The sequence below is a fragment of the Lepidochelys kempii genome, chromosome 10 (assembly GCF_965140265.1).
Source record: "Lepidochelys kempii isolate rLepKem1 chromosome 10, rLepKem1.hap2, whole genome shotgun sequence".
Classification (NCBI taxonomy): domain Eukaryota; kingdom Metazoa; phylum Chordata; order Testudines; family Cheloniidae; genus Lepidochelys; species Lepidochelys kempii.
In genome coordinates, this window is record NC_133265.1 from 57,834,122 (window position 1) to 57,846,240 (window position 12,119).

Genomic DNA, 12,119 nt, shown 5'->3' on the forward strand with positions numbered 1-12,119 from the left:
AAACTCTTTTCTTTACCCCAGTTAATTTTAAATGACTGAACATAAATTTCAGTGCCTTAGAAGACCATTAATTTTGACACAAAATCTGCATATTAGGCCTGCAGTTCTAACAGATCCTGATCTATAAGAATCTGAAAAATCAATTTTTTTTTCCTGCTGGAGCAAAACACTAGACAGTCTCCTCTTTAACCATCTCCTACATTTTAAATAGCTAAATGAATTCCTGTCCAAAATGACAGTTTTGTGCACGGAGGCTAATGTTAATAAGGGCCTCTGAAAATGAAGCTTAACTCTAATCCTTTCAAAGAAAGGATTGTTTGAAATTTGATCTTTTACTGGCAGCCCTTCATAAAGGTGGGTTAAAATGGAAACCATTTGTCCAAATTCACTCAAACTTTGGCAATCCAAACAAAGTAGGACCCAGATTTGAAATATCCCAGTTTTGCAAAGCCAAACCTTGAGCAATAAAGTTTGGCAAACACAAAAGCACCTTGGTTTTGATCTCCACATCTTAAAAAGCACCATATTTTTGGTCCATGTGGCATTTTTATGATTGTTTAATTTCTTCAATTAAATACATCTGCCATAAGGATGATATGAAAAAGAAGGGTTTTAAATGTTAAAGGTGTCTCTGTTTGGTCTTGAGATGCAGGCGTTGGAAAACTTACAGGGATATTTTCTATCTTGCATGAAAGCAACACATTGTTACACTGTACAGCCTCCCCTCCCAACCTCTCACTCCCATGTTCTCAGTCTCATTGCCAACTTCCATCAATCATGAAAGGACAGAAAGTCAGGCAAGTCTGCGTGTGATATTTTTAATTAATCCAGAAGTGATGGGTATTTCAAGCATTTGGAACTAACTCAAATACTGTGTATCATCTGCTGCTTTTAAAATTATGTATGTATAATTATCTCCTTCCTACCACCATCCTGAATCGCTCTCACTACAAGAAAGAGCAAATGGGGTGGTGTTACTATGAAGATAGAATAAGAAATTCATCACCATCAGTACCTTAGAATAGATGCCAGTCATGTCTCAATGAAACAACGGTTTTCTTGCTGATTGTCTCCAAGCATGTTGGCGATAAGTTCTTCAAGGGATGTCTCACCAACTTTGAGCATTTCTTTAGAGAAATGAAGAACAAAACTAAGTCATTTTTGTAGTGGGAATGCATCATCTTCAAAGGCCATGGGTCCTTCAGAGAAGGGAAAACTTTGAAAAGGAGATTCCCCAATAGCATGTCACATTAAAGGAACTCTCAGAGAACTATGAGATTGTCTCTTTGATAAACACTTATGGACTTGCAGCTATGAAAGTGGCTAGTAAAATATCTCAGCATGTTCCGTTTCTCGAAGCAGCCACTGGAATCTAAGCAATTACAGCCTTTTAAGTATCAAAAGTGATTATAGTAAGTTTTGACTAGCAGACTGTCTCTTGGAACATTTGAAATATAAAAGTAGTTAACTCATTTTAGCTAGCTGTCAGAACGTTTTAGCTGTCAAAATACCTGTAAGGATTCTAGCTCGCAAGCTGTTTTCTCCTGTCACCTTAAGTTTTCAGTCTGAAAATTCTTTCCTAAAAATAAGAAGTTTGTGATAGAGGTGTTTTCCATGGTATGTTCAAACTAGGGTCACGGACAATGAAATACAACTCCCCTAATTAACTTAATATGCAAAATATGATATTTTAAAGCAAATTTTCTCCAAAGTTACAGGGATAGATGATACTCAGTAAAAAGTGAAGATGTAAAACACCACAGGCCTGATCCAGTTTCCGTTGACTAATATAGCAACATTCTCCTTGACTTCAGTGGAAACAGGATCAGGCCTGACAGCTCATAGCATTTCAGTAGGATAGTATCTGCAATTTAGCATGTCAGTAATCGGCCATAATGAAACTACTGAATTGAAACAGAGATTTAGTTTACTATTAAAACAGGAATTGGTGGTTAATCACATCTGTTTTTGGCCTTGGAAAACCAAACCCAAAGCTACTGTAGCAATAAAATGTCACATACATACATGAAATACAGGTTCAGTAGTCATTACAATATGACAAAATGCAGCAGAGAAAATTAACCTACTGTGGCCAGTCTGTTGTTGGAAATGAATTCAAGTACTTTAATTTTAAATCATAACAACACTGTCAGGTGATCTGTGACTCACATCAAAGCTGTCTAGGCCCACTAGTATTTTATAATGCATTCTGTATTTGGAATTTTTAATTTTTAAAAGTATATTCAAAAGGTCCTTTGATGTTAGAGGTAAACAATTGGTGTTTAAGCAGTTTGCTTTAATCAAAAAGCCAAAAACAGGAATATCAACACCTGCAGTTGTCTCTTGTCCTGTTCAGTTAGTTGGTTCAGCTTTTCTCTCATTTTTGCTCCCCGCTCATTCATTTCTCTGCATCTTTTTGACCACATGTAGTTAATTAGTTTGATAGTAAAATAAAAAGCAGCTATCGTGTATGTATTCAGGCAAATTCTGTTGTTGGTTGTCGGAGTAAGAAGAGCAAGATTTGGCCCACTCTTTTTACTCTTGCAAGGAAGGATAGATTTCTCTACATGTATTAGATTAGTGAGATTTTATTTTGACACTCGAAAAACAATGTCAAATGTAGCCAATAGAAAGCATCGACTGTCTCCGAGCACCATCCAGAAATGTCCAACCACATTAGGAGGAGGTGGTCCTCTCCCAACTCGACTTCTGATATTGCTACATGTGTTGAAGTGACAGGGATTTGATTTTACCCTGATTCTTCTTAGTAAAGATAGGCAGGCTGTCTTTGACCTTGACTGAGCTAGGCAACATGTGGGGGGTTGCCTGTGGCAGGTGTCAACTGCATGAATCACGAAGCGGAAGAGTGCAAGTAGCTCTGCTAATTATGGTAAAGCAAATATATATATATATATATATGGCAACATGTCTCCGCTTCCAATAAAACTATTCATTTTTTAGGTTTCAGAGGAACAGCCGTGTTAGTCTGTATTCGCAAAAAGAAAAGGAGTACTTGTGGCACCTTAGAGACTAACCAATTTATTTGAGCATGAGCTTTCGTGAGCTACAGCTCACTTCATCAGATGTTTACCGTGGAAACTGCAGCAGACTTTATATACACACAGAAATCATGAAACAATACCTCCTCCCACCCCACTGTCCTGCTGGTAATAGCTTATCTAAAGTGATCAACAGGTGGGCCATTTCCAGCACAAATCCAGGTTTTCTCACCCTCCACCCCCCCACACAAATTCACTCTCCTGCTGGTGCTAGCCCATCCAAAGTGACAACTCTTTACATAATCAAGTCGGGCTATTTCCTTGATCTATGCAGGAAATAGCCCGACTTGATTATGTAAAGAGTTGTCACTTTGGATGGGCTAGCACCAGCAGGAGAGTGAATTTGTGTGGGGGGGTGGAGGGTGAGAAAACCTGGATTTGTGCTGGAAATGGCCCACCTGTTGATCACTTTAGATAAGCTATTACCAGCAGGACAGTGGGGTGGGAGGAGGTATTGTTTCATGATTTCTGTGTGTATATAAAGTCTGCTGCAGTTTCCACGGTAAACATCTGATGAAGTGAGCTGTAGCTCACGAAAGCTCATGCTCAAATAAATTGGTTATTCATTTTTTAGTTTATCATTTCTTTTCCTAGGGAGAAGAGCCATGTGTGGCTCCCTTTACAGGAAGTGTTGCTGAGGTTCTGACTCACAGGCAGTAAATATTGTTTATTAACATGCCAGAGGAAAACCAAATCAGGATAGGCTCTGAGAGGTATTGATTCCTGAGAAATAATTATATGTAGTAGCGTATGCACAGTGATTAAATGTAAGTACCAAGAGTTAATACCTTCTGAGCTAGTGAGAGGCTTGTATAGAATATGACAGTGTACTTTGTAGTCACTAGTTCTTGGATGAGCTGGTTCAGTAAACTTCAGGTGTATCTTAAACTGGAACTCTTTTGCTCCTCCCACATCCCCTACCCCATCTTAGAATCCAAGAAAGAAAGAGGAAAGGTCTACTGCACAGTTAAGCAATATTTCATTTTTCCCTGTTCTACTATCTTCTCTCTTTCCCATATGCAAAAGGCTAATTTACAGATAGGCCCAATCCTATTCCTCTTACTTAAAGTGAGTAATACTTCAGGTTCCAATTCAGCAAAGCATCCCTTTTCCTAAAAACATTTAAGCATGTTCTTAAGTCCCTTCGACTTTAATGGGACGCAAGCAGACACTTAAAATTATGCATGTGCCTAAATCAGAGGTGGGCAAACTAAGGCTCTTGGGCCACATCCAGCCTGCGGGACCCTCCTATCCAGCCCCTGAGGTCCTGGCCCAGGAGGCTAGCCCCCAGCCCCCCCGCAGCCTCAACTCACTGCACCGCCAGCACAGTGCTCTAGGCGGCAGGGCTGCGAGCTCGTGGAGCAGCGCAGCTGCAGAGCCCGGCCTGACCCGGTGCTCTGTGCTGCATGGTGGTGTGGCTGGCAGTAAAGGGGCAGGAGGGTTTGGGGTGGTGGTCAGGGGGCAGGGTGCGGAGCGGGGGGCATGGATAGGGGGTGGGGAACAGGGGGGTTGAATGTGGGCAGGGGTTCCGGGGGACCGACAGGCACAGCCTCCCCTAACCAGCCTTCCATACAATTTCCAAAACCCGATGCGGCCTTCAGGCCAAAAAATTTGTCCGCCCCTGGACAAATGCTTTACTGAATTGGGATTTTAGTGCACAAGTAGTCCCATTGAAGTCAATGGAACCACTAGTGGAGTAAGGTGCTCATCAACTTGCAACTCAAATACTGCAACATCCTTGTCTCCAGCCTTGACATATGCAACCAGGCCCTACTTATATCCATTCAAAGTACCGCTGCTGCAAAGATCATTTATGTAGCCCACCATTCTGACTATGTCACCCCTCCTTTTGAATCCCTTACCCGACTCCCCCTGCCCGGTTGTCTCTTGTCTTATACAAAGAGTGTAAGCTCCTTGAGGAAGGGACTGGCGATTTGTTCTGTGTTTATACAGAATCTATCACAATGGGGCCCGATCCATGAGTGGGGCTCCTAGAACCTAGAATAATACAAATATAACAATAATGATAATCCCAACATAAGGATGTGAGCAAGTACGTTTATGGGCCATCTGGTAGGGCGCAATGAAATTACATAGGCGTTCCCAAAGGAAAGGCTGCTCAACAACACATGGGGCTTTGCTTTAAAAAATGGTGGCTACCCTAGCAAAAGTGCTCTTGTTTTTTTAATTCCTACTGAAAGATTTTGTTACTCATGACTGAATCCTATGTCCCTCAAGGAGAGTTTCTTCAAACGGTTTATTCAAAAAAAACAAGGTAACTTTGCATAGTTACTATGGACAGATTAATGCTAGAACTTCCCTTTTTCTGTGGGAGAGAAGTTAATTGAAACAGGGAAAGGAAGGGAGAATTAGGGAAAGAGGCAGGGATCCTGGAGAGCATATTTTTACTCTGAGTTTTAAATTTAATTCAGTGTAGATTTTCAGGCTTGAAGGTGCTTATGGGTTGTTTATTTTAGAGTTTCTTCAGCAGGAGGAATTTCAGAGCTCTTGCCATTTTAATTACTAGACATGAGATCAAGGACAGATGATCTGGTTAAAATAAAATAAAAACTGATGAAAACATTTGCCTCAAACTCAGATCAGTGTAACCTGCAACCTCTTGTGAATTCAGAGAGAAGCTTGATTCACACGGTTTGTTTGAATTTGTGTCTGCTCTGCATTTCTTGACAGCAGAGACACAACAAGCCAGATTTATCCATTTTGTAATTCAATATCAATAGAGTTTCATTAAAAATATTGAAAGAACATGGGAAATATCATGATGTTCCCAGACTGGCTGAAAGCAAGAGAAAGCAACTCACTAGAAAGCCTGTTCTCGTAAGAGTTCCAAGGTTGATTTTTCAACCATAAAAGTTTGAATACATAGGCTTATGTGAATGAAGCTGAACTTACAGAGATTTGTTTATCACTACCTCCTTATATGCAACTGGAAAATACACAGAATCTGTCACCTTATTAAAATAATGTTCCTACATTTACTGATTCACAAAAATAAAATCTTAATTCATAATTGAAGCTATTGTTCCTAATGAATCCTCTGGGAATGCCTAAATAAAAAATGCCATTGACTTCTTTAATAGTTTTAATGCTAAGCTATCTTTTTATGATGGAAATTCTTTTTAGAACTCCTATTCTGAATTCCCATTTAATTAAGAAGATGATATGGCAGATCAATGGCAACAGTAACATCTCTAATATCAGACTATGATTGTAGTGTGTGAGTAGCTCCGATGGCTTTGGACATTTAAGTCAATTAATTTCCTTATTCATCCTCTGTGGTACTGACACTGATAGCATTTTATTTTATTTTTTACTTGTTGAACAGTAGATTAAATATAGTTACTAAAGGTAAATATTTCAGAGGTGACTAAGGGCTTGTCTATGGTACAGGGACTATACCCGAATAGCTATAGCCTTGTAGCTATGCCAACATAATCCTACATCATAGAGACAACCTACAGAGATGGAAGGAGTTTTTCTGTTGCTGCAGAAGCAACACTTCCCCAAGTGATGGTATCTAGGTAAACAGAAGAATGCTTCTTCCATCAAACAAGTTCCATCTACACTGGGGGTTAGGTCGGCATAGCTGCATTGCTCAGGGGTGTGAAAAACATACCTATGTTGACCTAAAGTTTAAGGTTGAGACTAGATCAAAATAACGTAGGAGCCAAACGTGACTTAGGCATTTAGTATCCTAAGTATTATTGAATGTCTATGGGTTTTAGGTGCCTAAAGGGAATGTTTTTCAAAGGTGCAAGCAGGAGGCACCAAACTCCCATTGATTTTCAATGGGAGTTAGGGTAAAATTTTCAAAAGCAGTCAAAACACTTAAGAGCCTAAGTCCCATTTTCAGAAGTAATTTGAACACTTTAGTGCCTTTGAAATCTTCCCCTTCGTGTTTAAATTAGTTTTTAAAATGGGACTTAGGCTCTTAAGTTATTTGGGTGGTTTTGAAAATTTTACACTAAGGCTTTATCATGTGTGTATTTATCTTAATTTTTAGTGTTTAAAGTGATTTAGTACTTGTGAAGTGTACTTGAGAGCGCGCCCTGGAATCTGGAGACCTCAAACCAAAGAGGCTGGTTGTATCTATCCTGCAATCAAAAGGTGTGATTGCAGCTCAAAACAGACATGCCTGCATTAGCTTTAATCTAGCAGGCACAGCTAAAAATAGAAGTGAAGCCACAGCACACAAGTTTCAGTGCAGGTTGTATGAGCCCATCCAGTCCCCCTAGGTATGTACTCACATTCCTAGACCCGGCTGAAGCCTATGTTACCATGGCTTCACTGCTATTTTTAGCCACACGAGCTAGATTAAAGCTGGCACAGGTAAGTCTACCCCAGGTGCAGTCATGCCTTTGACTGCAATGTAGACATACCCACAGTAGGTCATAAAGCAATGATAGCACAAGTTTTCTGATATGCAGGTCCATTGTAAATATGGCTTCAGTTAAGACATAAGAATGGCTATGCTGGGTCAGACCAGTGGTCCATCTAGCCCAGGATCCTGTCTTTCAACAATGGCCAATGCCAGCTGCTTTAGAGGAACGAACAAAACAGAATAATTATAAAGTGATCCATCCCATCATCCACTCCCAGCTTCTGGCAGTTAGAGGCTTCTGACAACCCCAGAGCATGGGGTTGCATCCCTGGTCATCTTGGCTAATAGCCACGGATAGACCTGTCCTTCATGAATATATCTAATTTTTTTTAGCCCAGTTATAGTTTTTGCCTTCAAAATACCCCTGGCAACAAATTCCACAGATTGCCCGTGCACTGTATGATGTAGAACTTCCTTTGTTTGTTTTTAACCTGATGCCTATTAATTTCATTGGGTAACCTCTGTTCTTATGTCATTTACCCCCTCCACATAACACTTTCCTATTCACTTTTGCCACACCATTCATTTTAGAGACCTCTATTATATCCCTCCCCTTAGGCGTCTCTTTTTCTAAGTGAAAAGTCCCAAGCAGTCCCAAGTCCTCTCCTCATATGGGAGCTGTTCCATACCCTTAATCATTTTTGTTGCCCTTCTCTTTATCTTTTCCAGTTCTAATATATCTTCTTATGAGACAGGGTGACCAGAATCACACGCAGTGTTCAAGGGAGGAGCATATCATAGACGGACAAAATAATGCAACTATATCTATCTATCTCTTTCTTAATGGTTCCTAACAACGTGTTAGCTTTTTTGAGTGTTGCTGCACACTGAAAATATCTGCTCAGAGAACTGTCCACAAACTATCTTTCTTGAGTGGTAACAGCTAATTTGGACCTCATCATTTTGTATGTCTAGTGGGAACTGTGTTTTCTAATGTGCATTATTTTGCATTTATCAACACTGAATTTCATCTGCCATTTTGGTGCCCAGTCACCCAGTTTTGTGAAATCCCATTGTAAGTCTGCAGAGTCTGCTTTGGACTTAACTAGCCGAGAAGGATGTTAAATTAGTTCCAATTCCATTAGGATTGCGGGGGTGTGTGTGGGGGGGGGGGTTAAATGTGGAACTCACATAATTTGGCAGCTTTAGCTGCATTCAAATAGGTCACTGGACAGCAGTGGTGCAGTAGCACATTTTGATCACTGGCAAACTGGTTTGGAGTTGAACCATTCTGTTGAGACATCCGTATCTCTAGCATCTTCTGAATTGTTGTAGGTTTGTTCTCTCTCCTTTTCTTGTTTGTAGCAGTTTGGTTATGATTTATGTATCACACTGCCATGATCTGAAGCCCACCCCACACTAGGGTTCAGAGCCAGAGCCCGAATGTCTACATAGCTATTCCTAGCACCATAGCACAAGCCCAGATCTTATATCCAAGCTCTGAGACATGCTGCTGCAGGTTTCTGCTTGGCATGTAGACACAGCTAGGCACCTAGACTGAGGGTATGAGCAGTGATGAAACTGACAAGAATTTCAATTTCAGTCAGCAGCTGCAGGTTCCATGAGCATATTGCATTTCAGAAACAGCCATTTTAGAAACAGTATGTGCTGATGTTTCCAAAATAAATTTGAGATTTTCAAAAAATTCTTGGGGGGTCAAAAAAAAATGGTTTGTTCCAATTCAGAATGAAAAACTATAAAATGTCTGAATTTCTCATGAACCAGAAATCCCAAATATCAGCCAGCTTGCTAATAATCTTTTTGGTACAAGGATATTGTGAAGATAAGTACATTAAAAAGACTGTGAGGCACTCAAATGCGACAGTAAGGGGGGGGTCAGATAAATACCCAAGATAGATAGAGTCCCAAATCAGGTTGGGGAAAAAGAGCCAACTAGATTTTTAATTTTTCTCCTCTTTGAGCATCTTTTTTACGCCAGATGCTCCTGGAGAGTTTGCCTTTGGGGAAAGTCAGCTGAATTCAAATGAAGGAGGCTTAAAAGAAAATACGATAAAATATTCCACAGAACACTGTTTCTGAAGATCCTGTCTCCTAGGCTGCAAAGTAAGCTCCACCCCACCTTTCCAGTGTAACCTTGTACTGTATATACTTACAAGAAAGTCCTGTCAAGTCAATGGGTGTAGGAGATAGGAGGTTTGTAGTTATTTATCTTCTAATATTAAGATCTTTACATTTTTAAGATAGCAAGAGGCTGTTTTCCACATTCTGAATGTCTCATGGAGCAAAACTATCACTACTGTCAGTGAGAGTTTGGCTCAGTTAGGCCCTGATCATGCGAACATTTATGTTTGAGTTTAACTCTAAGCACATAGGTAGTCCCATTGAAAGCCACTGGGACTACTCACTTGCTTGAAGTTACACACATGCTTAAGGGTACTGCAGGATTGAGGGCCTTAAAGAACCACAGAATAACGCCATACAAGTTCAGCTGTAGTTGACATTTTGTGAATACAGTTTCAAGCACCTCATCTGACTATAAGAGAAGCCCTTTTCTTTCCCCATGTATGGTAACTAGAAATGGACTTTTATACACCCCAAACAACCTTGTGGGAGATTCAGAATTCAAACCAGGCCCTGGATCTGAATATCATGGCCTTAGGCCAGCTCCTCATCTGTGGGTATAACCCAGCTGAGGATCTGGTCCAATAGCTCTGCAATGAATCACTCCAAAAACCCAGATCCACACAGCTTTGAATTTTAGGGTGAATCCAAATCCACAAACAGATCTAGAACCGAACTGTGAAGCTTGGACCCACCTCTAGTAATAATGGAGAGTCAGAAACTCTGTTCTTTGTTTTTAAATTGATCAAATTTTCTACATTGTTTCAAGCTACAGTTGCCTGTGCACAGCCTCATTTCACTGACATTTATAAAGACTTTTGTAAGGTTTAGGAAACAGACATTTCCCTTCCTGAATGCTCTGTTGCTGTTTACAAAAGAAACCAAAGGATCCACCGATTCCTGGAGGTAGAGAATATTACTATCTTCAGGGAAAACACTTTCCTTTGGGAGCTACAAGATTTTCTTCTCAGTTTTTTAACTGAGAAAATGCATGGCCTTTATAGAAATCCTTGAAATGAATCACCGGAAATACTTTATAAATATCTGCAATGAGACTTGGCAATATTCTGAGGGAGCAGTTATTTAAATATTAACTAATGAAATACTTTTTCATAAAAAATATTTTAGCAGGAGAATTCCCTATAAATAAGATATTCTCCTGACATGGTAGAATTTAACACTTGTTGTCAAGTTGTCCTACAGTGGCTCAAGAGCATGAGTACCAACCTCAGGACTGACTGTAAGCAGGGCACAAACCCCAAATTGGCTGAGAGTTCAGAAGTTAAATTTCTTTCACCAACCAATTATCAAGTATAAACTGCTTAGGCACTAACAGCCTGAACATGGAGTCAGAGACAGCCCCCTTGGCTATTCCAGTCAGTCTTACCACCCAGGTAAGCTAACCTTTCTTACAGCAAAGATCACAGTAACATTCAGAGTACTTCTGGTCCCAAAGGACCAGTCAATTGCACCATAGATCTCAAACCAAAGAATGCTTTTGGCCAATCCCATAATAAAATATCTAGAGATCTGTTATATAAGAAAAGGAAATTAGTTATTTACAAGGTTAAAGCCACACACACACACAAGTTCCAGTTTTAAGTTTCAAAAAGTAATAGAAGCTTCTATAATAAGAAAGCTCTGTGTGCCCATTAAGGCTAACCCAGACTAAACAATGGGGATGTTTTCTTTATACTTCGTAATCCTTGCCCCTCAGAGTCTAAGCAGCATAATAGATAGTTTTTTCTTGTTAGGGCTTCTTATTTCTTCCACCCTTCTGCTTCAAGGTACGAACTTAGTCAAAAAGAGGAATTCAGTTGCACATCTTTTCACAGTGGGTGGAAGAGAGCAATCAACAAAGTCTTGTTTTCTGATGTTCCATCCTAGTTTGTCTGGCATTGATTAGCCTTGTCAGGCAGGACATAACACCTGTTGGAGACTACAGTTTCCCACCAGTTAATGCTTCTTTCCTGTCTAGTGATTTACAGTTACAGAGGCTTATAGTGCAAATGTTCAAACACTACCTTACTGTATGTGCTATAGATGTTATACACGAGATTAATGCAGGCAGCAACTTACAAGCATTCAATAAAGCCTAAATACTAAGCACATTTTTATAACTATTCTCTCCCAATTTCCCCTTTCTGTAATTAACATTGCCAATATCACTAACCTGCTGTAAATGCTTCTGAGTAAGGGGGGGGAAATAGCCTCCCTTCTGTTCCTGGGACTCATCTTCTCCTAACCCAGGCAGACACCCTTTTGCAAAACAGCTGTCCTGACCTCTTGCCCTCAATGGAGTCTGAGTCCAGCAACAGGGAACCTACTGAGCATGCTCAAGACTACCACACCCAATTCCAGAAACTTCTGGGTGTGGAATGCTAAATCTGTATCTGCTTAGCAACAATGATACAGACAACTCATTCCTCCCACCTCTCTATAGATGTCTTAAAGAGAAATCTCCCTGTTATGAACCTGGTTACCTTTACAGATGATATTCAGGGACTTACAACATGAACTGAGAATGAATCCCTGAACAGGCCTTGACACCTTTCAGGCACTAATTATTTGGTCAG

The 12,119-nt window shown here is 40.1% G+C and overlaps 1 protein-coding gene across 1 annotated transcript in view; it reads right to left on the bottom strand.

Annotated features, from left to right (window-relative positions):
* CHRFAM7A (CHRNA7 (exons 5-10) and FAM7A (exons A-E) fusion) overlaps positions 1-12,058 on the bottom strand; it is a 117,385-nt gene extending 105,327 nt beyond the window's left edge. The window contains exon 1 of the mRNA XM_073303721.1: positions 11,717-12,058. The gene's annotated coding sequence lies outside the window, so the exon portion shown is untranslated. The remainder of the gene's footprint in view (positions 1-11,716) is intronic.
* Positions 12,059-12,119: the final 61 nt, after the last annotated feature.